This window comes from Sciurus carolinensis, chromosome 14 (assembly GCF_902686445.1).
Source record: "Sciurus carolinensis chromosome 14, mSciCar1.2, whole genome shotgun sequence".
Taxonomy (NCBI): domain Eukaryota; kingdom Metazoa; phylum Chordata; class Mammalia; order Rodentia; family Sciuridae; genus Sciurus; species Sciurus carolinensis.
In genome coordinates, this window is record NC_062226.1 from 37,137,735 (window position 1) to 37,162,490 (window position 24,756).

General features: G+C 39.1%; 1 protein-coding gene across 3 annotated transcripts in view; it reads right to left on the reverse strand.

The window, feature by feature from the left end:
* The window catches only part of Rusc2 (RUN and SH3 domain containing 2), a 58,689-nt gene extending 39,550 nt beyond the window's left edge, over nucleotides 1-19,139 (reverse strand). For 2 of the 3 annotated variants that reach the window (XM_047525811.1, XM_047525808.1), the window contains exon 1: nucleotides 18,835-19,139. The gene's annotated coding sequence lies outside the window, so the exon portion shown is untranslated. The remainder of the gene's footprint in view (nucleotides 1-18,834) is intronic. The other variant, XM_047525810.1, reaches the window with a different exon arrangement.
* Between the last annotated feature and the right edge of the window lie 5,617 nt (nucleotides 19,140-24,756).

The following is a 24,756-nucleotide window of genomic DNA, read 5'->3' on the forward strand; positions in this document are numbered from 1 at the left end:
AGTTGGCAGAGTGCTTGCCTTGCAAGCACAAGGCCCTGGGTTCAATCCTCAGCACCGCAAAAAAAACAAAACAAAACAAAACAAAAAAACAACAGGTATCTGAAACTCCTACAGGCTCAGAGAAGGGGCCTCTGGAACAGGGATCAGCAAACTCTATAAAGGACCAAAGAATAGGTATCTGGCTTTGTGGGCCATACAGTTATGCCATATATTCTTTTTCTTATGTTTTGTTGTAAATTGACAATTTATAATAATATGCATTTATGGGGTAAAAAGCAATGTTCTGATTTATGAATACAACATGGAATAATTAAATGAAGCTAACATATACATATCCTCAAAAACTTCATTTTTTGTGGTGAGAACATCTGATATTTACTCTTAACAATTTGGAAATGTACAACGTATTTTCTTTTTCACAACTCTTCAAAAATGTAAAAAACACTCTGTTTGTGGGTCATATGAAAAAACCCTGGAATAGGCCACATTTTGCTGACCCCTACTCTAGACCTTAAAGGTCTCATTAGTCAAGGTTTATATCTCAAAATTCTGACCCCAGAAGATGCTCTTTCCTCTTCCTGCAGACATTTCAGAGACAGCTCCCCTCTAAAGATCCACTGAGGAATATAAAGGAAGAATCCTAAGGTTATTTGTATTGGATCTGACAGATTGGCTAATTTCCCTCACATAAAGCACTTCAAAAGCACCTGTGAATTTAGCAGTAAAGCAGTAAGCATTATCACTCTGGAGTACAGAATGAACTATAAACCATCTTTATTTTTCTATTTCTGCTTAACAATACTATTCCATGATCCTACAATTTTTTTTCTTTCTGCTCTCAGGTTCCAAATCCCTACCTCAATTGGCTTAGGCCCCAACCCCTCCCCTACTTCCATATGTGGCATGGTTGTGATAGTAAGAAAACTATTAACAGGAAGATGCGCTTGTATGTAGTAAATGTGGATGAAAGGTTTGAGGCTGGGGAGAGTTCATTTTGAGTAAAGAATAAGGGCAGAATGTGAATGGAGGTGCTATCACAAATAGTTAAAGGCTTTGTCAACAGGAACCAAAATGTTGTAGAAGCAACTTCAGAACAATGTACAAATGGTTATGAATCTTTGAAGGAAAACCTCCCAATGTGCTGTGAGACAGAAGGAAATAAATGACTTCTAGGTAACAACAAACATTTAGAATAATATTAGTTATTTTTATTATGCTACCAACTACTAGATGTTTGTCATAAACACATTTCTTTTTAAAAAAATTTTTTAAGTTGTATGTGGACACCATATCTTTATTTATTTAATTTTGGTCTGAGGATCAAACCCAGGGCCTCACATGTGCGAGACAAGTGCTCTACTACAACCCTAGCCCCCATAAATGCATTTCTAATCTGTACAATAACTGTGCAAAGTAGAGAGTATCATCGCTGTTTCAGAGTTGAGAAAACTGAGACTGTTACAGAGATTAAATTTTATCCAAGATCACAGAGCTGGAAATTGGAAGAGTTGGGCTTGGATCTCTTGTCTGACTCTCAAAGCTCTTGCTAATCTCTGTGGTAGAGAATAAGCAAATGCCTTAATTTGTGGCTTGTTTGGACTTTTTTCTAAATTGCAGCAATTTGTTGGTCTATCTTTTTCTAAAACCTGAATATTAATGAACAATAAGATACTTAAAATCACAAATATGGCAATTTCACAGAATAGTAATTCAGATCAAATTAGTACATACTTATGCTGGGGAGGTATTTAAACTAACGTTTGTTTATTCTTCACAATAATAAAATAGAATTTAAATGTTAAATCTTTGTCTATGGTCAAAGTCATCTCTTTTCAAGTGGTATGTGTGTATCTTTGAGAAATCTGATTTTTTTTTGTTAACAATTTGGCTGGATTGAAATAGTTCCCCACCTTCCCAGGCCCCAAATTGTTAGCTGCCAAACCACCACTCTCCTTTTCTCTTTTAACTTAATCAAACCTTGTATTTGGCTGGATTCAATGCTGCCCAACTAAAATTCTGTATTTCCATCTCTTATAGTGGGAGTGGCCATTTTACTAAGCTACAGTGTAAGTGCTGTGTGGACTTCTGGGCAGTCTTGTTATGATGAACAGAATGCATCCTTCTTCTTCCCTTTCCCCATCTTGCTGCTAGCAGGGTATGGATGATGCTAGAGCCAAGGCCATAAAGATGGTCTAGATATAACAGAACGAAGAACTGGAAGGAGTTTGGGTCTCAAATGACTATGGAGCTGCCATGCCAGCCCAGGGTTGTTCTGGTGCTTCTGCTGAGAAAGGAACTTCCAACTTATTTAAGTCATCAATTTTGGATTTTGGTTATTCATATCTATTTCTTTTTTTTAATTTTAATTTATTTTTATTGTAAACAAATGGGATACATTTTGTTTCCGTTTGTACATGGAGTAACAGCATACCATTTGCATAATCATCTATTTCTACTTTATACACCCTACCCTATCCCAATGATCATCAAGTGTTACTAAATCTATTCACCCTTCTCCTTCCCTACAGTTACTGAAGCCCAACCTATCATTATCATTTGACTGAATTTCTACATCAACCTTTAAACTGATCTCCCTTTGGAACTATCCTTTGAAGATGAAGTCTATTTACATCAGCCTCTTGCTTAAACACCTTTAAAAGAACAATTTATCCTATATTTTAAAATAGCTAGTAGAGAAGCTTTTGAATATTTGAATATTTCTAATACAAAGAAATTATAAATGTTTAAGGTGGATATGCCAATTACCCTGATTTGATTATTATTTATTGTATAAATGTTTCAAAATGTCACACTGTACCCCATAAATATGTACAATTATGTGTTGATTAAAAAGAAACCACTTATCGAGGCCCTAAGCAACTCAGCAAGACCCTGTCTCTAACTAAAATACAAAAAAGGTCTGGGATGTTGCCCAGCGATTAAATGTCCCTGGGTTCAACCCCAGTACCAATCAACAACAACGACAACAACAAACCCTTTAAATGATTATGGTAGATGCTTAAAATGTTTCCTGAGTTGAACTGGGGAACTGAATTTTCACCAAACTAAACTGGAAAAATATCTTTCTCCAGAGCAGAATATGGCTTATTATAGCCACGTACATGTTTACAGTCCTCCTTGTTAGAGTGTGGGGGTGCCAAAGAGGATACAAGAAATACAGGGGCTATCTTCTGGAATGTGCAGAGAGGTACCACTCCTCTTTCAGAGTTCCCTTCACACCACATCACACCATGCTGTACTCCCTCTATGCTGTGGATGGGAACTGCAGCTTGAGAACCAGAACAGCATGTTCTAGCCAGAATGACAGAGTCCCCCTCTCCCTCCCTCTTCCTATCTCCCCTATTAACCTTACCAGTCTTCAATTTTGTCCTGTTAGCTGCCTTCAATGGGGAATGCTGAGCAGCTAGGAAAGAATTCAGGATGTGTCTCAAAAAGTCTAGCCCTACCCGAGGAACAGTTTGTTTTTCCCTAAAAAGGGCTGTCTATAGAGTTACGTAAGATCCAGCTCTTCTCACTGGGAGCACTTCCAGCTCCATCTGGAAGACTCCTCAAGCTGTTTAGGACTTCAGGAAAAGGCTTGGCATTTCCTGCTTGGTCAACCTATACTGGTGCCATCTCTAGAGATAGGGAGGTTCCAAGAGAAAGCAGTAACTATGAGCTCCTACTACCAGCTGCAGCCCCACTGAGTTCACCTGGGGACAAGAAATAACAAAATCCATTTATAGTCAGAACCTCAGAAAAAGGGCAAGCCCCTTTCCCAAAAACACAGCCCATGTGGCATCAAGCCTTTGGAGCTCCACCCAAAAGAGGCAGGAAGTGGGGAATGTTAATAGCCCAACCCAGGAGTATACCAGCAGGGCCCTAGAAGAATTTCCTTTCTTGCTTCAGGCAGATGTGTGAAGGAATTTGTGATCCTGAGAAAAAGACACCAAAGTCTTGACAAAAGACTAGATAAATTAGTCAAAAAATATTAACTGTGCACCAATGAAGTGCCAGGTACTATACTATGTGAACAAAGAGACCTTGTTACCGGCTTCATGGAGCCTCTAGTTCACTGGGGAAGACCAAACAAGTAACTAGGACTATGCAAACTATGAGGGAGGCATTTGAAATGGCTTCATTCAAAAGAAAAACCGTTAAATCATAAAGGCAGCTCCTTCCAGAGGCCAAAGTGGTATATTTATTAATCAGAGTCCAGTTTATACTGTACTGACAACTAAAATTATATTTGAACTAAAAACTCTGGCTCTTGAACAGTCACTAGAATCTATCAAAAACTTGCTCTCAGTTGAGCTCCATTTTGAGTCTCATTCATTTTGTTGGAGTTCAGTCCCTAGTTATGTTACATGTTTTTAAGGCATAGGAACTCACTTTAGCTAACTACTAACCATTGTAAAGAAGAAATAGAACCTTGCTTTGGTTTTTTCAGCTTCAGGTCATTTATTTTCATTTCTTTCTGGTCAATGTAGAGAACTATGAAAAGATGGGTACATAATGTTCTTAAGGACAAATTATGGACCTGGGGTTGTAGCTCAGTGGCAGAGCACTTGCCTGGCACTGGGTTCGATCCTCAGCACCACATAAAAATAAATTAATATAATAAGGTATTGTGTCCATAAAAAAAAAAAATTCTGCAGTACCAGGCAAGTTCCCTCAGTCTTACATTTTTTATTTTTATTTTTTCAATTTTGTACTGGGGATTTAACTCAGGGGGTACTCTACCTCTGAGCTACATCCCTAGCCCTTTTTATTTTTTATTTTGAGACAGGGTTCACTAAGTTGTTGAGGCTGACCTTGAACTTGCAATCTTCTTGACAGACCTTCTGAGTTTCTGGGATTATAGGTATGCACCACACCTGGCTTCAATTCATTTTTAAACAGGGATGATAATGCTACTATAGGAGTGGGTAGGAGTTACAGAAAAGTAATTAAGAAGACATTAGGGACAATGACTGGTACTGAGTAAGGGTTCAGTAAGTGACACATTAATAAATATCAATCGGGAATCTCCTTTTCTTGAACCCAAATGCCTGCTACTATCTTTTTGAGACCATGGTACTATTCAAGTTACTAATTTACAACAGGTAACCGAAGTCACTGTTATAGCTGATGTTTTCTTTCCACTAGGCATACTACCTCAAATTCTTTAGCCTTTCTTCATGGCTCTGTTCTTTGTTTGCCTGTAAGATGTAAAGCAAAGTGATTCTGTCCCAGGAAACATTCCAAAGGAATACAAAGAGAGAAGGTTAGAGTGGATTTGCAAGTTATTTATGAATCAAGAATCTCTTACCCGGGCTGGGGTTGTGGCTCAGTGGTAGAGCGCTCACCTGGCATGTATGAGACCCTGGGTTCGATCCTCAGCACCACATAAAAATAAAATAAAGGTACTGGGTCCACCTACAACTAAAAAACATATTAAAAAAAAAATCTCTTACCCAATGAGCACTGTTAGATATGTGACTACCTGAACTGCTCATTTTCAACAGTACACAGTGAAAGCCAGTCCTCCGCATGAATTCATGGGCTGATAAGATTCTCCTCTAAAGGTCTAACTGTTTCTAACAGAACATCATGTGGCCCTCCATAAGTCCCATAACTCTGCTTTAGAAAACAGTCTCTTGCCAGGCACTGTGGCACATACCTGTAATCCCAGCAACATGGGAGGCTGAGGCAGGAGGATTGAGGCCAGCCTCAACAATTTAGGAAGACTCTGTCTCAAAATAAAAAATAAAGAGATCGGCAGATGTAGTTCAGTGGTAAAGTGTCCCTGAGTTCAAACCCCTGTACCAAAAAACAAAACAAAACAAAACAAAAACAAAAACAAAACAAAAAGTCATCTATCTTCTCTTCTAATTCTCAATACCTCTTTCAAGGGCTAGTAATTTAATCCTTGGGCAAAAATTCTTATGAGTCAAGAATTGAGATAACTGTTAGGAATATGGTGGTGAATAAAGCAGACAGTATCCATGTCCTCAAAGTGCTTACCATGTAGTGGAGGGAGGCAGACAAACCATCACACAAACAAATATACAATTATAAGCTGTGATAAATACCATGAATAAAAAGTATAGGACAGAAAGAGGATCTGATGAAGACAGTGGGTCAGGGAAGGCCTCTGGCAAAATGTTTCAGCTGAGGGTTGAGAGGAAGTTAAAGAGATGAAGAATGAGGAACAATATCCCAGACCAAGAAAAAAGGAAATGTCTTGACCATTTGGAAAATTATATTGGGAGGAATACTTACAGTTTTGATAAAGAATTTGGGAAGAACTAGGGACAAATACATAGAAAACTAAATGAATCAAAAGATAGTTAAGTATTAAAAGTTATGTTATAAATTGTGTACTAATAATAAGGGTTCATACATTATTTGACTTTCTAACCGCATGCACATAAACTAATTTGGTAAAATATATATTAATTTAAGGTAAATTCCCTGGCCCCACACCATTGCTCTTCTCTCTCCAATAGCCAACCCTCATTAGTCAACCATGCAATCTCCACTTACTTGATTTTCCATTCATTCTTTCTTCTTTTTCTTTTTGGTAGTACTTGGGACTGAACCCAGAGGTGTACCACTACTAAGCTACATCCCTCGCTCTTTTTCTTACTTACTTTGAAACAGTGTCCTACTATACTGCCCAGGTTTGGCCTCAAACTTTTGTTCTTTCCACCTCAGCCTCCTGAGTGGCTGGGATTACGGGTGTGTACCACCACTTGTTATAATGGAGCCCCAAACAAGACCAATGAAAACAGTGGATTTATACCCAAATTTTCACAGGGTGACCAAGAAAATTTTCATGAAGAAGGTTGCAAATGACTAGATTTTTAGAAGCAGCAATATAGGGGAGTGGTCAGGGAAGGAATTTCAGTCAGGGAGAACCATGTACATAGAATTCTTTGGCGATCCAAGCCCGACAGTACCAGACTCAAGACATTTGCTTAAAGAAGGAGTACTGAAATTACAACATAAAATTGAAGATGTGGGACTGGGGAGATAGCTCAGTTGGTAGAGTGCTTGCCTTGCAAGCACAAGGCCCTGGGTTCGATCCCCAGTATGGCAAAAAAAAAAATTGATGATGTGACCATACAGAAATTGTACAATTCTGTATGTCAAAACCCAGAAACAAAATTAAAAGGTATATAAATATTTCCCACAAACACAGCAAAAGGCCAGTATCCTAAAAAATTATGAAAATTGATAGCTAAAAGCTAAGATTTTTAAAAATTGTGGTAAGAACACCTAACATGAGATCTACCACCCTAACAATTTTTTTTTTCTCTACTACTGAGCTCAACATCCCTCCCTCAACCTGCCATCTTCCTGTCTCAGCCTCCAGAGTTGCTGGAATCACAGGTAAGCACCACTGTTTTTAGCTCCTAACAAGTTTTTATGTGTAGAGTACTGTTAACTATAAGCACAAATGTGTATAGCAGATCTCTGGAATTTACTCATCTTGTACAACTGAAACATTATAACCACTGAACAGCAACGCTCCATTAACCCTTTCTGCAGCCTGAGGCAATCACAATTATACCTTTTGCTTCTATGATTTTGATTATTTCAGATACCTTATATAGGTGGAATGAGGCAGTATTTGGCCCTTTGTGACTTATTTATTTCACTTAAAACCAAGATCTCAACATAAAAACAGGTAGGATATAAGCCAACACTTCAGAATATAAGGATATAAGCCAACACTTTAGAATATGGCTAAAGAACATACAAAAAGAGTTAACTTTAAAACAATAAAATACCATCTTTTGCCTATCAATCATAAAACAAAATAATAATTAATTCCAGTGAAGGTTAAGTAAAATTGGCACTTTTATATTTTGACAATACAAATGTACTTTGGCATAATCTTCATAATGAGCTTGGAAAAAATATACATCTATTTTCAAGTCTTAAAAATGTTCAAATCCTTTAACTTAGTAACTCCAATTTCCAAATTCTATTTTAAGAAAATTATCAGATATGAACAAATATTTTTACATAAAGTTGTTAATTTTAGAATTTATTAGAAAGGTGAAAAATAAGACATAAAAATATGTCCAGAATTTGGGTTAGCAAATTATGGTGACCATTGTTTGAAATGTCTGAGAATAAGTGTTTAAATGTGCCATAAGCTATTAAAAATTTGGCTTTCAAGAACTGTTCAATGATATATTCCATTTTTCACTTGTCTTCACTTTGTATTTTCTCCACAGTGAGCAAATATTTTATCTATAATCAGAAAAAAAGAGATAAAATATTTTTTCGGATATTATTTTTAAATAAGAATAGAGAAGTTTTTTTTTAAGTCTCAAAGGGAAAATGTATCCTTCATGTCATCTTTCTCCATAAAAAGACATTTAAGTTTAAGCATTTTCTTGGTTAAAGTCTGGGCAGAAGGGCTGGGAGTGTGGCTCAGTGATAGGACACTTGACTAGCACATGTGAGGCACTGGGTTCAATCCTCAGCACAAATAAAATAAACATAAAAATAAAGTTACTATGTCCATTATAATTAAAAATATTTTTTACATCAATGTTCATAGCTGCTCAGTTCACAATAGCCAGATTGTGGAACCAACCTAGATGTCCTTCAATTGATGAATGGATAAAGAAACTGTGGTATATATATATACAATGGAATATTACTCAGCCATAAAGAATAATAAAATTATGGCATTTGCAGGCAAATGGATGAAATTGGAGAATATCATGCTAAGTGAGATAAGTCAATCTCAAAAAACCAAAGGACGAATGATATCGCTAATAAGTGGATGATGACACATAATGGGGGGTGGGAGGGGTTAGTGTTAGGGTTAGAGTTAGGGTTAGGGAGGGGGGCAAGAATGGAGGAAGGAAGGACTGTATAGAGGGAAAAGAGGGGTGGGAGGGGTGGGAGGGGTGGGAGGGTAGGGAAAAAATAACAGAATGAATCAAACAACATTACCCTATGTAAATTTATGATTACACAAATGGTATGGCTTTACGCCATGTACAAACAGAGAAACAACATGTATCCCATTTGTTTACAATTAAAAAAATATATTTTTTAAAAAAGGTCTGGGCAACAAATAGCATTTCCTTAGAACTATTTTCCACAATTCCTTAGTCTTGAATGAGTGGGAGATTTATAATCCCAATCTTTTAAAGGAAGAGAACCTAGTGTAATATATCCCAATTCACACTTTTTAAACAGTGGCACTATTTTTCTGATGCATTATGACTTTTTCTTTAAAAAAAAAAAAAAAAAACATTGACCTTAGTCAAAGTGCTACTCAGTGTGGTCTAAGGGCCAGCAGAATCAGCCTTCCTTGTGAATTTATTAGGTAGGTAGATTCTTGGATCCCATGATTCACTTACTGAATCAGTATGTCAGGGATGACTCAGGTGATATGTTGCATCCTAAAGTTTGAAAGTATGGTCTAGAGGAAACTGGACAAATAAGTCAACAAAGGAAATGAGCTACAGAACTCTGCAACATTCAATATATAGATTTTCAATGTATGTTTAGAAAATATATATTATTAAATATTCTGAAAACAAATATTATTTTTATATTTTAAACTAGAAAGTATGGCTAGATAAATCCTGAACTCTGGGCTTAAACAGGCTGAGAAACTAGCACAGGTCTTAAGCTAAAATGGATCTACATTCATTACTGATGAAACTTTCATGCAGCTCATTAAATTAAGACAAAGGGTTTTGGGGTACATATTTTAAACGTTTTTTTTCTGAAACCATGGTTGGCTACTAGTGAACAGTCAATTGAAGATTACGGAATCCCAAACCCAACCATTTCTCTCAACCTCTTTCTACTCTGGAATCTTGACTTAGAGAATACCTGTATCACTGACTTTCAAAGTGTTTTACACAGCTCCCTTGGAGGACTATGAGAAGGGAGGGAAGGGGAGGTAGAGAAAAAGAAGGAGATGAACAGGTTAGACTCTACTTCTCCCAATTCCATGCCTTCAGTCACCACAGCTCAGTTGTTACCTTTTTGTGCTCCCTTTCCTACAAAACATACTTGAACAAAGAGTTACCCTCTGGATAAAACAAGTTTGAAGTTCTCTGTTCTTTACTAGATTCTCATAATCCAATAAAAAGTCATTGGGTTCTTTTTTGTCATGAGGTCAGTGTTCCTTGTTAGCTCTCTATCACCACTACCTGGTTGTCAGAAAGACTCACTGATGTTCAACAGGGTAGGTGGTCCTGTTTCCTGGCCTCCCTTCTCCAACCACTATAATTAAGGATGAGTAAGATTCTAGGTCGCTCTGTTGGATGTGAGGCAAAGCACATTCTACAACTAATATGAACTGCAACAGACACTACATTAAGTTACACTAAGAAGTTAACTATAGCTCTAAGTATAAAGAAAATACTATTTTGAATAAGTAGAATAATTCTTGTACATCCAAATTAGAGAAGCATTCAAAGAGGTCACCCCGAATTTTAAAAAATATTTAAAAAAATTTTTAGTTGTAGATGAACACAATAACTTTATTTTATTTATTTATATATTTTAAATATCTTTAGTTGCCAATGAATCTTTTTATTTTATCTATTTATTTATATGCAGTGCTGAGGTCGGATCCTGGGCCTCGCACATGCTAGGCAAGTGCTCTATCACTGAGCCAGAACTCCACCCCTATTTTATTTATTTTTATGTGGTGCTGAGGATGGAACCAAGTGCCTCTCATGTGTGAGGCACACGTTCCACCGCTGAGCCCCAGCCCAGCCCCAGCCCACCTTGAGATTTAATTCATTCCTGCAATGCTCCTATTCAAAACAACCCTAGAAATCCTTTTTTAAAGATGGATGAAAAAAGACCCTCCTAGTCGACCCACAAAATCATGAGAGACAACCAACTGTAGAGTTTTAAGTTACTAAGTTTTGGTGTGGTTTGTTATATAATCATAGATGAGACAGAAATATTTAAGTCACTCTTCTTTAGGGGATATTAAAAGTAAATCATTTGCACCTTATAGAAAAACTCTAGCTGAACTCTCAGATAATAAGTTGTTCTAGATAACAAATTTGGCTGAATCTTTAAATTAACAGGATACACAATTTTCAAAGAATAAGAGTAGAACATTTTGGAAGAGAAACAACTCTAGGATGAATGGGACCAGCAGTAGGTCTCCAACTTTCTCCTCTGGGGTTTTTGCTTTTTACCTGGGGGTCATCTGACTCCTACCTATGCTGCCTTTAGAAGTATTCTGCTCTCCTTTTTCTTTTTATTTGAGCATGGATAAAAATAACTTTCCATTCTTCTCTAACACTAAATATAATGCTATTTTATTTTTTATTTTTTTAAATATATTTTTTAGTTGTAGGTGGACACAACACCTTTATTTTATTTTATTTTTTATGTGGTACTGAGGATCAAACCCAGGGTCTCTTGCGTGCTAGGCGAGCAGGCTACCACTGAGCCATAACCCTAGCCTATATTTTAATTTTGAAAAGAATTTTATAAGAAAGAAAACACAAAAGTATAAAAACAGATAAAAAAAGTCAAATATAAATTCTGGGATTCTAAGGCAAACAAGTTAAGTAAGATGTGTATCCTAAGATAACTAAATTCTAGCCAAAAGTTGACTGGTCCTGTTTTTCTCTCTACTCAGTTATCAATCCATTTTCCTTGTACATAGGACCTCACAAAGAAGCCAAAACACAATAGATATTTCAGAGCTCATTGTCTTATCTTCTCGAAGATAAAAAGAATATCTTATTAGCTCATTTAGTCCAAAGTTTTCAATTCTGTGAACAAAATAAATATATCCAAATATTACTTCAGTTACAGCAAGTGGTATTTTCGCTGGGCCTGATGGTACGTGCCTGCAATCCCAGAACTGAGGAAGCCAATACAGCAGGATGGTAAATTAGAGGCCAGTCTCAGCAATTTTTCTTTTCTTTTCTTTTTTTTTTTTTTTGATACTTGGGATTGAACCCATGGGCACTTAACCACTGAGCTCTATCTCCACACCCCTTTTTTTTGTTTGTTTTGAGACAGGGTCTTGCTAAGTTGCTTAAGGCTTCACTAGATTGCTGAGTCTGGCCCTGAACTAATAGTTTTCCTGCCTCAGCCTCCTGAGCTGCTGGGATTACAGGCAAGTACCACCATGCCCAGTCAACCACAGCAATTTACCAAGACCCTCAGCAACTTAGTAAAATCCTGTCTCAAAATAAAAAGGACTTGGAATGTAGCTCAGTGGTAAAGTGCCCATGTTCAACCTAGTTCCAAATAAACAAACAAAAAATATTGTTATTGAATTTAAGTTTTTATAGTGATCCACATATAGTTATGGGCCAAAGTGGATTAAACCAAGAATTGCAAGGAACACGGGTTTTCTTCTTTATCAAAATTAATTTTTTTTTTTTTTTTGCAGTGCTGGGGATTGAACCCAGGGACTTAATTGAGTTATCTCTCCAGTCAAAATTAATTTTCAAGAAACGCTTTTAAATGTTTTGGTAGAAATCTTTCTAAAGTCTATTATATGTTTTTGTTTTATACAGAGTATGTAGGCTATAATTTAACTTTTTCCTTTCTTTTTTTGAGATAGAATCTGGCTATGTTGACAGGTCTGGTTATGAACTCGTGGATTCAAGTAATATTTCTGCCTTAGCTTACCAAGTAGCTGGGACTATAGGCATGCAATACTGCTTTTGGCTTAATTTAACTTTTTCTAGATGACTACTATTAACACTAATATGCTAGGCTAAAACACAGTTTTGCTCTTGGTATCTGTTAAGGACCTGCTTTATGGGTTTATCATCAAACCCATTAAGACTATGTGTTAACAGTTTACTTTGCCATTTCCATCCAATAATACTGGAAGTCTTAGCCTGAGCAATTAGGCAAGAAAAAGAAATAAAAGGCATTCAAATTGGAAAGGAAGAAATCAACTTAGTGGGGCCCTAAGCAACTTGGGGAGACCCTGTCTCTAAGTCAAATATAAAAAAAGGGCTGAGGTGGGTTGGGGTTGTGGCTCAGTGGTACAGCACTTGCCTACCATGTGTGAGGCACTGAGTCCGATTCTTAGGACCACGTATAAATAAATGAATAAAATAAAGGTCCATCAACATCTAAAAAAAAAAAAGAGCTGAGGATGTGGCTCACTTGTTAAGTGCACTTGGGTTCAATTCCTGGTACCAAAAAAGTAAACTAAACAAATCAAAAAACCTGCTAGAATAAATGAATTCTGCAAAGTTTGCAGTATATAAAATTAACACATAAAATTAGCTGTGTTTCTACATACTAACAATGAACAAAATGAATTGAAAATCAAGAAAATGATTCAATTAACAATAACATCAAGAACAATAAAATACTTGGGAATAAATTAACCAAGTAAGTGAAAGGCTTGTACACTGAAAACTACAAAATGTTGCTGGAAGAATTAAAGAGGACACAAATAAAAGCAAAGACAAGTGGAGTTCATGGAATGGAAAACTTAATATTGTTAAGATATCAGTGCTACCCAGAGTGAACTAGTTTCAAAACATTCCCTATCAAAATCCCAACAATTTTTTTTTCCAGAAGTAAAATCATATGGGAGCCAGGCACAGTGGTGCATGCCATAATCTCAATAGCTCAGGAGGCTGAGACAGGAGGATTGCAAGTTTAAAGACAGCCTCAGCAAGAGGCAAAGTGCTAAGCAACTCTGTGAGACTGTCTCTAAATAAAATACAAAAAATAGGACTGGGGATGCAGCTCAGTGGTTGAGTGCCCCTGAGTTCAATCCCCACCACCCACCTCCCACATACATACATACATACATACATACATACATACATACATAAATAAAATCATATGGAAGCTGGGCATGATGATGCACATGTATAGTCCCAGCTATCTGTGAGGCTGAAACAGTAATATCATAAGTTCAAGTACAGCCTCAGAATTCAGTGAGACTGTCTCAAAATAAATAAATAAAGTGAGTAAGTGCTGGAAATGTAGCTCAATTGTACAGCACCCCTGGGTTTAATCTCAAGGGAAAAAAATCATATGCAATTTCAGGTGATCCTAAATAGCCAGAACAACAATCTTGAAAAAGAAAAACAGAATTGGAGAACTTATACTTTGTGATTTTCTAAACTTACCACCAAGTTAAAGTTATCAAAACAGTAATGGCACTGGCACAAAGACAGATATAGAGACCAAGGGAACAAAAAAGCCTAGAAATGAATGCTTACATATTTGGTCAAATGATTTTTTTAAAATATATTTTTTTAGTTGTAGGTGGACACAATACCTTTATTTTATTTTTATGTGGTGCTGAGAATCAAACCTAGGGCCTCACGCATGCCAGGCAGGCACTCTACCACTGAGCCACAACCCCAGCCCCTTGGTCAAATGATTTTTGACAAGGGTGCCAAGACCATTCAATGGAGAAAGGATAGTCTTTTCACAATTGCTGTTGAGAAAACTGTATATCCACATGCAAAAGAATGAACTTTTATCTTGAACCACATGTAAAAATCAACTCAAAATAAATCAAAGATCTAAATATAAGAACTAAAACTATTAAAAAAAAAACTTAGACAATGATAGAAGTTGATCTCACTGAATTTGGCAATGATTGCCTGTGACTTAAAAGCACATTCAACGAAAGAAAAAAAATACGTGAACTGGACTTCATCAACATTAAAATCTTTTGTGCATAAACAGACATTATCAACAAAGTAAAAAGGCAACCCATGGAATGGGAGAAAATGCACAAATCATGTGCCTGATGATGAATTAATATCCAAAATATATAAAGAACTTTTAGAACTCAACAACAGAAAACAACCCAGTTTGTTGGGGAGGGGTAAATATAAAGTTTTCTCTTTTTTATCTATTCCCTTTGCCCTTCACACTGCAGATTTGCCCCCAACACAGTGGGGATTTGTCCCTACTTGATTGAAGACTGAGTGGAATTCTAGATGTGGTCTTTTATATCATTAATTTTTTTTGTTTCATTTTATTTTTGACTTTTTTTTTTTTCCTCCCCTGAGTGTATGCTTAGTTGTTGATATATATATTTTGGACCATTAAACCTTTTTTTTTTTTTTTTTTTGATGTAATTTATTAAAAAAAAAAAAAAAGAAAGAAAGAAAGAAAAACAACTCAGTTCAAAATGGGGCAAGGACTTCAAAAGACCTTTCTCCAAAGAAATATATCTTATCATTAAAGAAATGCAAATCAAACCACAATAATACACCACTTTATACTCATTAGGATGTTTTTCTTTTTAATTCAGAAAATAAAGTGTGTTGGCAAGGACATAGAAAAATCAAAACCATGCACACTGCTGGTGAGAACAGATAATGGTATAGCCATTGTGGAAAACAGTATGGTGGTCCTTCAAAAAAAAAAAAATAAACATAAAATCATCATACAATTCTGTAATTACATTAAAACCTGAAAGCAAGAACTCACATTTGCAGAAACATATTTGTACACTCATGTTCATGACACCATTATTCATAAAGTCAAAAGGCAGAAATAACCCAAGTGTTCATCAACCAAAATAGATAAATAGAATGTAGCAAATAAATACACACACACACTGGAATATTATATATGATGGAAACTTTTTCAGCCTTAAAAAGGAGGGAAATTTTGATATGAGCTATAAGGTGAATGAATCTTTTTATAAAAAAATATTTTTAGTAGCAGAAAGTGTGGAGTAGTGTCCTATTGGTACAGAGTCCCAGTTTGGGAAGATGAACGAAGTTCTAGAAATGGATGGTGATGATGTTTGTACAATAGTATGAATATACCTAATGCTACTTGAAAATGGTTAAACGGTAAGTTTTATGTTACACATACTTTACTGTAATTTTTTTAAAAAGAGTAAATTTGGTACAGAATTTATGCTGAGTTATACTTGTTAGAATCCTACTCCCAACACCCACCAGCTTTCTCAGAGTAATGTTGACATATCTGGTCACTAAAAAATGTTCTCACACAGCCTCATTTGATAGAAACTGCAATCTTACATGCCAGAGTCTGAGTGGGTGTTTTCTGGGTAACCTCAGTGTTGATCAGTCAGACCATCTCATATAGAGCCTACCCTTACCCCAACATGAAATGAGCTATCTCTTTAAGTGAGTTTTAATAGGATGCACAGTCATTGTGTATGAATAACAGGAGAAAAAGGGTGAGGTATTGTCCTAAATTTGCAGGCAAGCCCCAAGGAGAACACATAAGTCTTCTTATGAACTAGAGTTGCCAGATTTAGCAAGTAAAAATATAGGATTCTCTGTTGTTTCTCTGAAATTTAAAAAAAATTTTTTCCCGGTGCTGGGGATTGAACCCAGGGTCTCCTGCTTTCAAGGAAAGCACTCTGCCAACTGAGCTCTATCTCCAGTCATGAAATTCAAATTTAACTGGGCATCCTGTATTTTATATGGCAATGCTCTGAAGTACTGGAAGTGAGGATAAAATCAAATAATCTAGAGTGTTCTGGGATTACTGATGTCTTACCCTAACAGGGAACCAAGACAGGAAAAAGTAGAAAGTCAGTTAAAAATGTACTGGTTAGCTGGGTGCAGTGGTTCATGCCTGTAATCCCAGCGGTTCGAGAGGCTGAGATGGAAGGATTTCGGAGTTCAAAGTCAGCCTCAGGAAAGTGAGGTGGGAAGCAACTCAGTGAAACCCTGTCTCTAAATAAAACACAAACCAGGGCTGGGCATGTGGCTCAGTGGTTGAGTACCCCTGAGTTCAATCCCTGGTACCAAAAAAAAAAAGTCCTGGATACCAAAATAAAATTGCATTGCTTAATCCAGCTCTGGAGTCCCTCCCCACATAGGGTTTCTATGATCTAAGACTTTATAAAAGACATGTCAGAGGGTGAAAGAAAGAAAGCACAGAATGATAAATCAATGCAAGAAATGGTTAAGAACACACCCAGCCACCAGTTAAGGCAGGCTTGGCTTCAAAAAGGAACTTTAAATGCCAATACACAATTACAAAGAAAGCAGAAGGAAAAAACGGTAGTACCAAGGCCATGCACCAGCAGGGACATACAGGTAACACAATACCAGGGATACTGATTGGAACTGCCTTCCTTCCACAAAGTCATACCACTTAAGATCTACTGAGCCTCCTAAGAAACTCATATTGCTTTATACATTTGTTTGTTTATTTTGCAGTGCTAGGGATTGAATCAAAGCCCTCCATGCCCCGGCAAACACTCTGCCGCTGAGTTACACTCAACCATTGCATTTATTTGAGCCCCAGGTACAATAATGCTACCCAAAGTGAGGAAACTACTTCCTACCTTATAAACTCCTACAGCTTTCCAGCCATTGTTTCACCACTCAGTAATACCACCTACTTCCCTCTGGACCTGAGCCAAAACTGAAATCCTTGAACCCTGTCTTAACCTCAGGAAATGGATCTGTTCGGATCATAAGCAAAAACAGGTTTCAGGCTCTCTGTTCTTTGAGAATTCCATCTTTAAAAGGCCTGTGTTCTTGTTTATCATTGACATTGTTCTACACAGTGGTAATCCTTGCCTGACTGTGGTTCAAAGAGACATAAATGGTCCACCTGGTTTAATCATAATATAGTAGCATTTTGGAAACTAATATCTTTATCACACTACAGCCTGCATGAAATGTCTATTCCTGTAGTCTCTGAAAAGAAGCCGGTATTCAGGGTAAAATAACTGAGTTCCTTCATTTCTCCAACTGTTCTGAAGCACAAGCTGACCAGCTAACACTGAGCCAGATTTAAAGGGCTGTGGCTGGCCTCCAGAATTCTTCCCAAAAGGGAGCAGCTAGTCTCATGGGAAGAGGAGCCGTAACAAAGATCTTTCAAGATTATCTGGGTAGCCACTAAGGAACTAACCAATAAGAATTTCTGCAGCCCCAAACCTGCCATTTTTTATTTTTGTAAACAGAAACAGAAAACAGCTGATACATATAAGTTCTTACGTAAATGAGATTAGATGATTAGATGAATGAATTGAAGACTTTAGTAATACTCCAAAGGCTCTTCCTCTCCCCACTTTATATAACTGGAGGACACCCTTCCCACCAAAGCACTGTGCCCCACCGCCTCTGCCTTGGACTCATTCTGATTCGTTCATCTACAAAGAATATATTTAATAAGTGCTACGATGTGCCAGGCATTGTGCTGGGGACTGGGGAAACAAAGATGAATACTGTATGGTCCTTGCCTCCAGAACAGTTCTGTCTGCAAGGGCTGGCCTTGGGCTACGGAATCACCGTGCCCTTTGCGGCAGATGAGGGCAGTAGCAGGTAACTGGCCAATAAGCCAAGCCAAAGATTTCCCCAGGTCAAAGTGTAAAGAGGGAGAACCGAAGCCAACATCGGGTAGAGACCAGTTTGGGAACCAGAAGCCAAAGGCGCGAAGACCTGGTCTGGAACTGGCGGTCTCGGGTCCACTGCAGTCCTGGGCTTGAGTGTCTAGCGGCCGCGCTCCCTCCCCAAGGGCTTTCATAGGAAATTTGGGTACAAGGATGACTACTGGGCGCGAGTCGATCTCTGGGGTTTTCTGCGGGGACAGTTTGAGAAGACGGTTGGGGTCAGATGTGGGGTGGTGCCTAAGAGGCTGAAAGGTGCTGAGCGTCTGTCTGAGGGTTCGGCAGATCGTAGAACCTAAGGGTCAGCAGAAGGACTGGACCCGATCATCCAGAGGGTCGGAGAGGGCCGGGAGGGTGGGGCTGAGAGGGAAGGGCTAAGAGGACGGACGCGGGCGCTGAGGACAGGATAGGTGGGCCGGCAGAGGGCCTTGTCCAAGGGATCACTTGGAATGTGGGTGCAGTGGATCTCCAGGACTCTCCAGCCCAAGGAGAGTCGCTCCTACCTCGCTTCTCGCCTCAGCCTCGTCCTTCCGCGCGGGCGGCGGCTGCAGCGGCAGCGTCTCGCGCCTTCCAGGGGTCGCGTTGCAGGCGGTGCACGCTGGCGTCCCCCTCCCCTCCTGACGGGTTGGAAACGCCCGGTCCCCCCTGCGCCGATGGTCCGATCTGGGTAGCCCGAGTACAGCCCTTCTGGACCGCGCGTTGGTTCGGTCCGCTGGGCCCGCGGTGTTCGCCCACCTCCCCGGCTCGCGCCTTGTTGGGCGCGCCAGAGTCACGCGCCGTGCTTTCCTGCGAGGGGAGCGGCGAGGCTGCAGCCGAGGCCCCGCCTCCTGCGGCCCGCGCTCCGCCCCGGCGGGCGAGGTCTGGCGACGTGGTGCTGCCGGGCGCTGGAACCCCGAGAAGCTTGGGGCCGCCGCCTGGTCTCCTGGAAGGCAGGTGCCTGTTGGCTCGCACCCTCGCCTAAAGCAATGCTATTCAATCCTGGTTTCCAGTGTAACCTTGTGAGGAAGTGTAAAGACAAAACAAAGACACAAAAACAAAACTAAGGCCTGACCTCACCCCTGACCGATTTGACTTAGTCACTGTGGCAGGGTAAGGTGGGGGCTGGGTGTTGCCCAGGCTTCAATTTGGTGGTGGTGGGGGCGGGGTACTGGGGATCGAATACAGGCGCGCCTTACCACTGAGCCACATCCCCAGGCCTTTTTACTTTTTGAGACAGGGTCTTGCTAAGTTGCCAAGACGAGCCGACACTTCGGGTCCTCCTGCTTCAGCCTTCCGTTTGTGGAATTACAGACGTGTGCCTGGGCGCCAGGCAGGCTTTAATATTTTTAAAAGTACCCCTTGCATAGCCAGGATTAAGTAGTCCCGGAAAATCTGAAACCCACGTGCTTCTCGCTCCTCATGGCAGAATGCCTGTGTCTCCTGCTTTTAGCTAGAGGAGGGTGGGGGCCGGGTCTTTCGGCAAATAGTTACTGGAAGCCCACTAAAAGAAGCCATTCTTATTACTAGGATAAAGTGTATTGATAAGCTAATAAAATCTGATAATTTCGGTTAAAAAAAAAAAAAAAAAAAAGCCATTCTAGGTTCCATGCTCCTTGAAAGAATTAGAAGCGTCTGAGACCCCGTGCTCTAGGACTCCCAGCCTTGTTCAATCACAGTCAAGGAAGCAGATAAATGTCACAAGTGTCTAATGTGTCCTCAGGTTCTCAGAAGTAGTGGTAACTGAGTTTTCTGTTGTTTGTGTGTGTGTGTTGGGAACTGAGTTTTTAAGAATGAGCAGGAAGTAAAGGTTGTGGGGGAATCTGCATGTGCAAAAAGGACAAAGGGGCAAGATAACTGTAGGACTATGGTGTGGGATACAGTGGAAAGTGCCCAGGAGAGATGGTCAGGTTTCATGAAGTGCCTCCTGTGACATACTAAGGATTTGGGACTCATCCTGCAAACAGTGAAGACACACTGAAGGGCTTTATGCAGATGGCAAGATCAAATTGAGTTCTGAGGACTTACATGAGGATGAAGTGTGGAGGGCAGTGGAAGATATGAGCCACATGTTTGCACAGTGTGATCCCTCCCTTAAATGACCCCAGCTGGGGAATTAAACTAAGCCAATTAGAATCCCTTCCCTGAAAATTTGGAATTGGAAGAAAGAGAGCTATACCCCTACTTATGGTTAGACTTGATGGAAAATCAAGGGCAATGGGTATCCATCTTCTAATTGCCAAAAGGCTTGAATAACCAGAAAACCAGTTTGCTAAGGAGCATCGTCTGCTGTACAGAGGACAGCCAAGTATAGACACAAAGATGGTTCTTGGGGCTATCCAGAAGCTGGATACTACTATCCAGAATACTGTGTACTACTGTCCAGCTTGATTTCCTGCTCTGGGCTCATAGTGCATCCCTCTTTTTTTGTTATTTGCTGATTTATTTTTTTTGAGGGGGAGGTCTCTTTTTATTTTGTTTCTGTTTGGAGACATGTTACTGGAGTCCCTAGGCTAGAGGCCTGACTCTGGGGATCCATCAAATCAGGTTTGGCCACTTGCCCCCCAAAAGAAACTCTGATAGTGGTGAAAAGCATGAAAGGAACTTGAAACAGTATAGCTACAATGGAAAGAAAAAGTGACCCATAGCCTTAGCCCTGTCTTGGAGAAACTGACAGTGACTTTGAAGTTTTATAGAAAAGGGAATGAGGGCAAGGGTTGGGGTTTTGCATAGCTGGAGGCTTTTCACAACTGCCAAAGTAGATGATCTTGATCAGATGTGGTCCATCCATTATTATCTCAGGATTCATCAGGGCAGGCCTTGACTGTTGGGGTTACCAGCACCCCAAAGCTAATTCCTGCTTGGAGGTATGAACCAACTGGGAAAATAAAAAGTCTGAAAATAATCAATAAGGAACAAAAGACAATAGGCAGAAAATAGCTTTCAAGTGGGGGCCTGGTGAGTCTTGTAGTCCTGAGAGGAACTGGAACCGAACAAGGAAAAAGGCCCCAAATCTTTATTTAAGGATAAATACATCACAGGGTTTCAATGTGGCATGCTTCTCAAGGAAAACAGGATAAAGATGGGAAAAACAAGTTGTTTGGGGCTAGGGAGGTTATGCCCACCTTTGGGGGGCTGCGTTTGAACCTAGGGTTGTGAGTTAAGGTAGGTTGTCAGCTTTAATCCAAGCAATCTGCAACCGGTGGATTCACACCAGGAGTTCTCAGAAAAGCAGCTCCTCTGATTTATAATGGCTCAAACAAACACATAATTCATTGATGGCCTCCAACACTTGACTCCAGTAAGAAAGTTGCTGTTGCGTTGGGTGCAGTGGCACACACTTGTAATCCCAGTGATTCCAGGAGGTTGAAGCAGGAGGATCACAAGTTCGAGGCCAGCCTCGGCAACTTATCAAGACCCTAAGCAACTTAATGAGACCTTGTATCAAAATAAAAAATAAAAAGGGCAGAGGATATAGCTCAGTGGTAAAGCTTCCCTGGTTTCAATCCCTAATACCAAATTGCGGGGGGTTGCTGTTTCCTTGGGGGTAGCTTGGACTCATCACAAGATGTTTTTTGGATCAGACCTTATTCATGGTATCAACGATGACCCAGCCAGCTGGAGGTGGGGATGCCAAGTCTTTAATTCTGCTTTTAGCTGTCCATCAAACATTTGCCGACCAAAGGGCAAGAGTGAAGTCTTAAGTCCTTAAAATGACATATTCTTCTATCCATCCATATAGTCTCATTTTTTCTGGCTTCAGCTAGTATGGGTTACCTCTTGCTATTTGTGTTAAAGGATAATTTTCAAAAACATAAAATCATAAATCTTAAATATAAAATGAATACACTTTAGATTTTATTAAATTCACTAATTAATGAGGGAACCTGTAAGATATTAAAACCAGTTCAATTGAGGACTTCATTTTTAGAAATGTCTGTTCCTCTACTGGACAAAATCCATTTATATCACCCAAAACAGGAATCATTTGCTTTGTTATGGTTAGGAAACATTTTGCATTGTTATCAGTATCTACAAGTTAACTATTATTTCTAAATAGTTAGAAAATGAGGCTGGGCACCATGGCACAATCTATAATCCCAGCTACTGGGGAGGCTGAGGCAAAAGGATGTGAAATTCAAGGTCAGGCTTATGCAATTTAGTGAGACCCTGTCTCTAAATGACTGTTGTTGTGACTCCATGGTAAAGCACTCCTGGGTTCAATCTCCAGTACTGAGGGGAAAAAAAAAAAAATGGAAGGAACAAGGGTGAACCCAGCCTATGTAAATTGGAGCTGTCTTTGTATTTTAACTATCGGCAGCAAGTAAAAAAACACCCTCATTCTAAGAACCCAACTTCAAAAAGTGCTCATGAAGCTTTTTACTGGGATGGAACAGTGTCTTGTCTTTCTCTTTGGACATCTACTTTATTCTTCTCTCTACAGAAGACTAGATACCTTGGATTACTTCTTACTTATGGCCATTTTTAAATGGAGGCCCCCTTTCCTGAAACTACATGAACTTTCAGCTCCTCAACACTGACTTAGTTTCTCACAGAGAGAGAAGCTATAATGGGTTACACTTAGCTAGGGGTAGTGGAGTCAAGTGGTACAAATAAGACCACCTAGACCCACTACTTCATCAGGACCTGTGTCAGAAGAGTCAGTGATCAATGTATTTGGTACCCTGACTATCAGAGAGGAAACCACTGAGTGTCAGTGGGGTTATTTAATAAACGAGTGCCTACATTTTCCATAGCCAATCTACAAGTCCTCAGATTCTCTTTATATCTTGTATTCATTCATTTTTGCACTACTACCTTTCTAATCCAAGCCACCACCATGCCTAAAAACCTACAATTACCTCCTAGTCTCCTTAATGTCATTTTTGTACCCCTGTTCTCCATTAGAGTAGCCTGAGCAATTAAATGGTCTTAAAAACTCTTCACTGTTTCCATCATGTCTAACCACCCCATCTTTCACTCATTGCATTTCATTTACATTAGGATTCTTTCTTTTTAAAAAAATTTTTTAAAGTTGTTGATGAACCTTTATTTTATTAATTTATTTATATGTGCTGAGAATCAAACCCAGTGCCTCACACATGGGAGGCAAGTGCTCCACCACTGAGCCACAACCTCAGCCCAAGGCTTCTTTCTTTTTTATATACACAAAGCTTACTTCGATCTGGGGGACTTTACACTAACTATGTACTCTGGATTGCCTTTCCATCAACCCCCACCCCGCCACATGGTGATTGAACCCAGAGGTACTTAGCCACACCCTTTTTATTTTTTTATTTTGAGACAGGGGTCTCACTAAATTGCTGAGGCTGAAGAATTTGCAATCATCCTGCTTCAGCCTTCCAAGTTACTGGGATTACAGGTGTCCATCACTGCACCTGACTCCATCAGATTTTTGTAGTCATTTATGTCTCATTTTACATGTCCCTTTGTCAGAACAACCTTCCTTGACTACTAAATATATTTACCCTTCCCCCACAGTTTCACTGTTAAAAGTAGCTGTTGTTGTTTATTTTCAGAGCACTTACTATCTGCTAAAGTTGAATATGGTTTGTCCCCTCCAGAATTTATGTTGAAATTTAATCCCCCTTATGAGATATTAAGTTAGGACCTTCCCCGTGGCTGTAAGTTCAAAGGCAGCCTCAGCAACTTAGTAAGGCTCTAGATAACTTAGTAAGACCCTGTCTCAAAATGAAAAAAATGTAGCAGTATTCTGTGTCCTCTAAACATGTTAATCACATTTATTTTTCAAGTGATTTCCTTGAAGCCTTTTCAAATTGAGCTGAACTGGGGGTGGAACTCAAAACACACTAATAATTCCTCTCCAATATCAGATTTTTTTGGCTCTTTACTCAAAGTGGGTGGGGCAATTGAAAATTGCAAACTCGGTTTTCTTTTTGTATTTGAGATGCAGAGAATGCCTTTATTTTGTTTATTTTATGTGGTGCTAAGGATTGAACCCAGTGTCTCACACATGCTAGGCAAGTGCTCTACCACTGAGCTACAGCCCCAGCTCAAACTTGGGGAAGCCTCCTGGAAGAGAGGTTATGCCTAACCTGAGTTTTTTTTTTTTTTTTTTAATTGAGGTGAGCATCACATAAAATTAACCATTTAAAAGTGTACAGTTAATTCAGTGGTGGTTAATACATTGAGTGGAGTTCAGCCATCATAAGTTTATAAGTTTTGAATGGTCATCTCACACCTCATTTTGGAATGTGGCATTTACTGTCTTGGCTGTTCAGTAGAGACTCAAATTTCTATGCACATAAGCCACCAGAAGTGGGTGGTGATTGTTCAGGAGCTTTGGGGGATATTACTGGTCCAATCTGTATTTTACAGATGTCTTAGTTGGGAGATTGTGAGTAATTATGTATCATAAAAAGGCCCCTAACGTAAAACTTCAGACTAGATCCAGAAGGATGAGATTC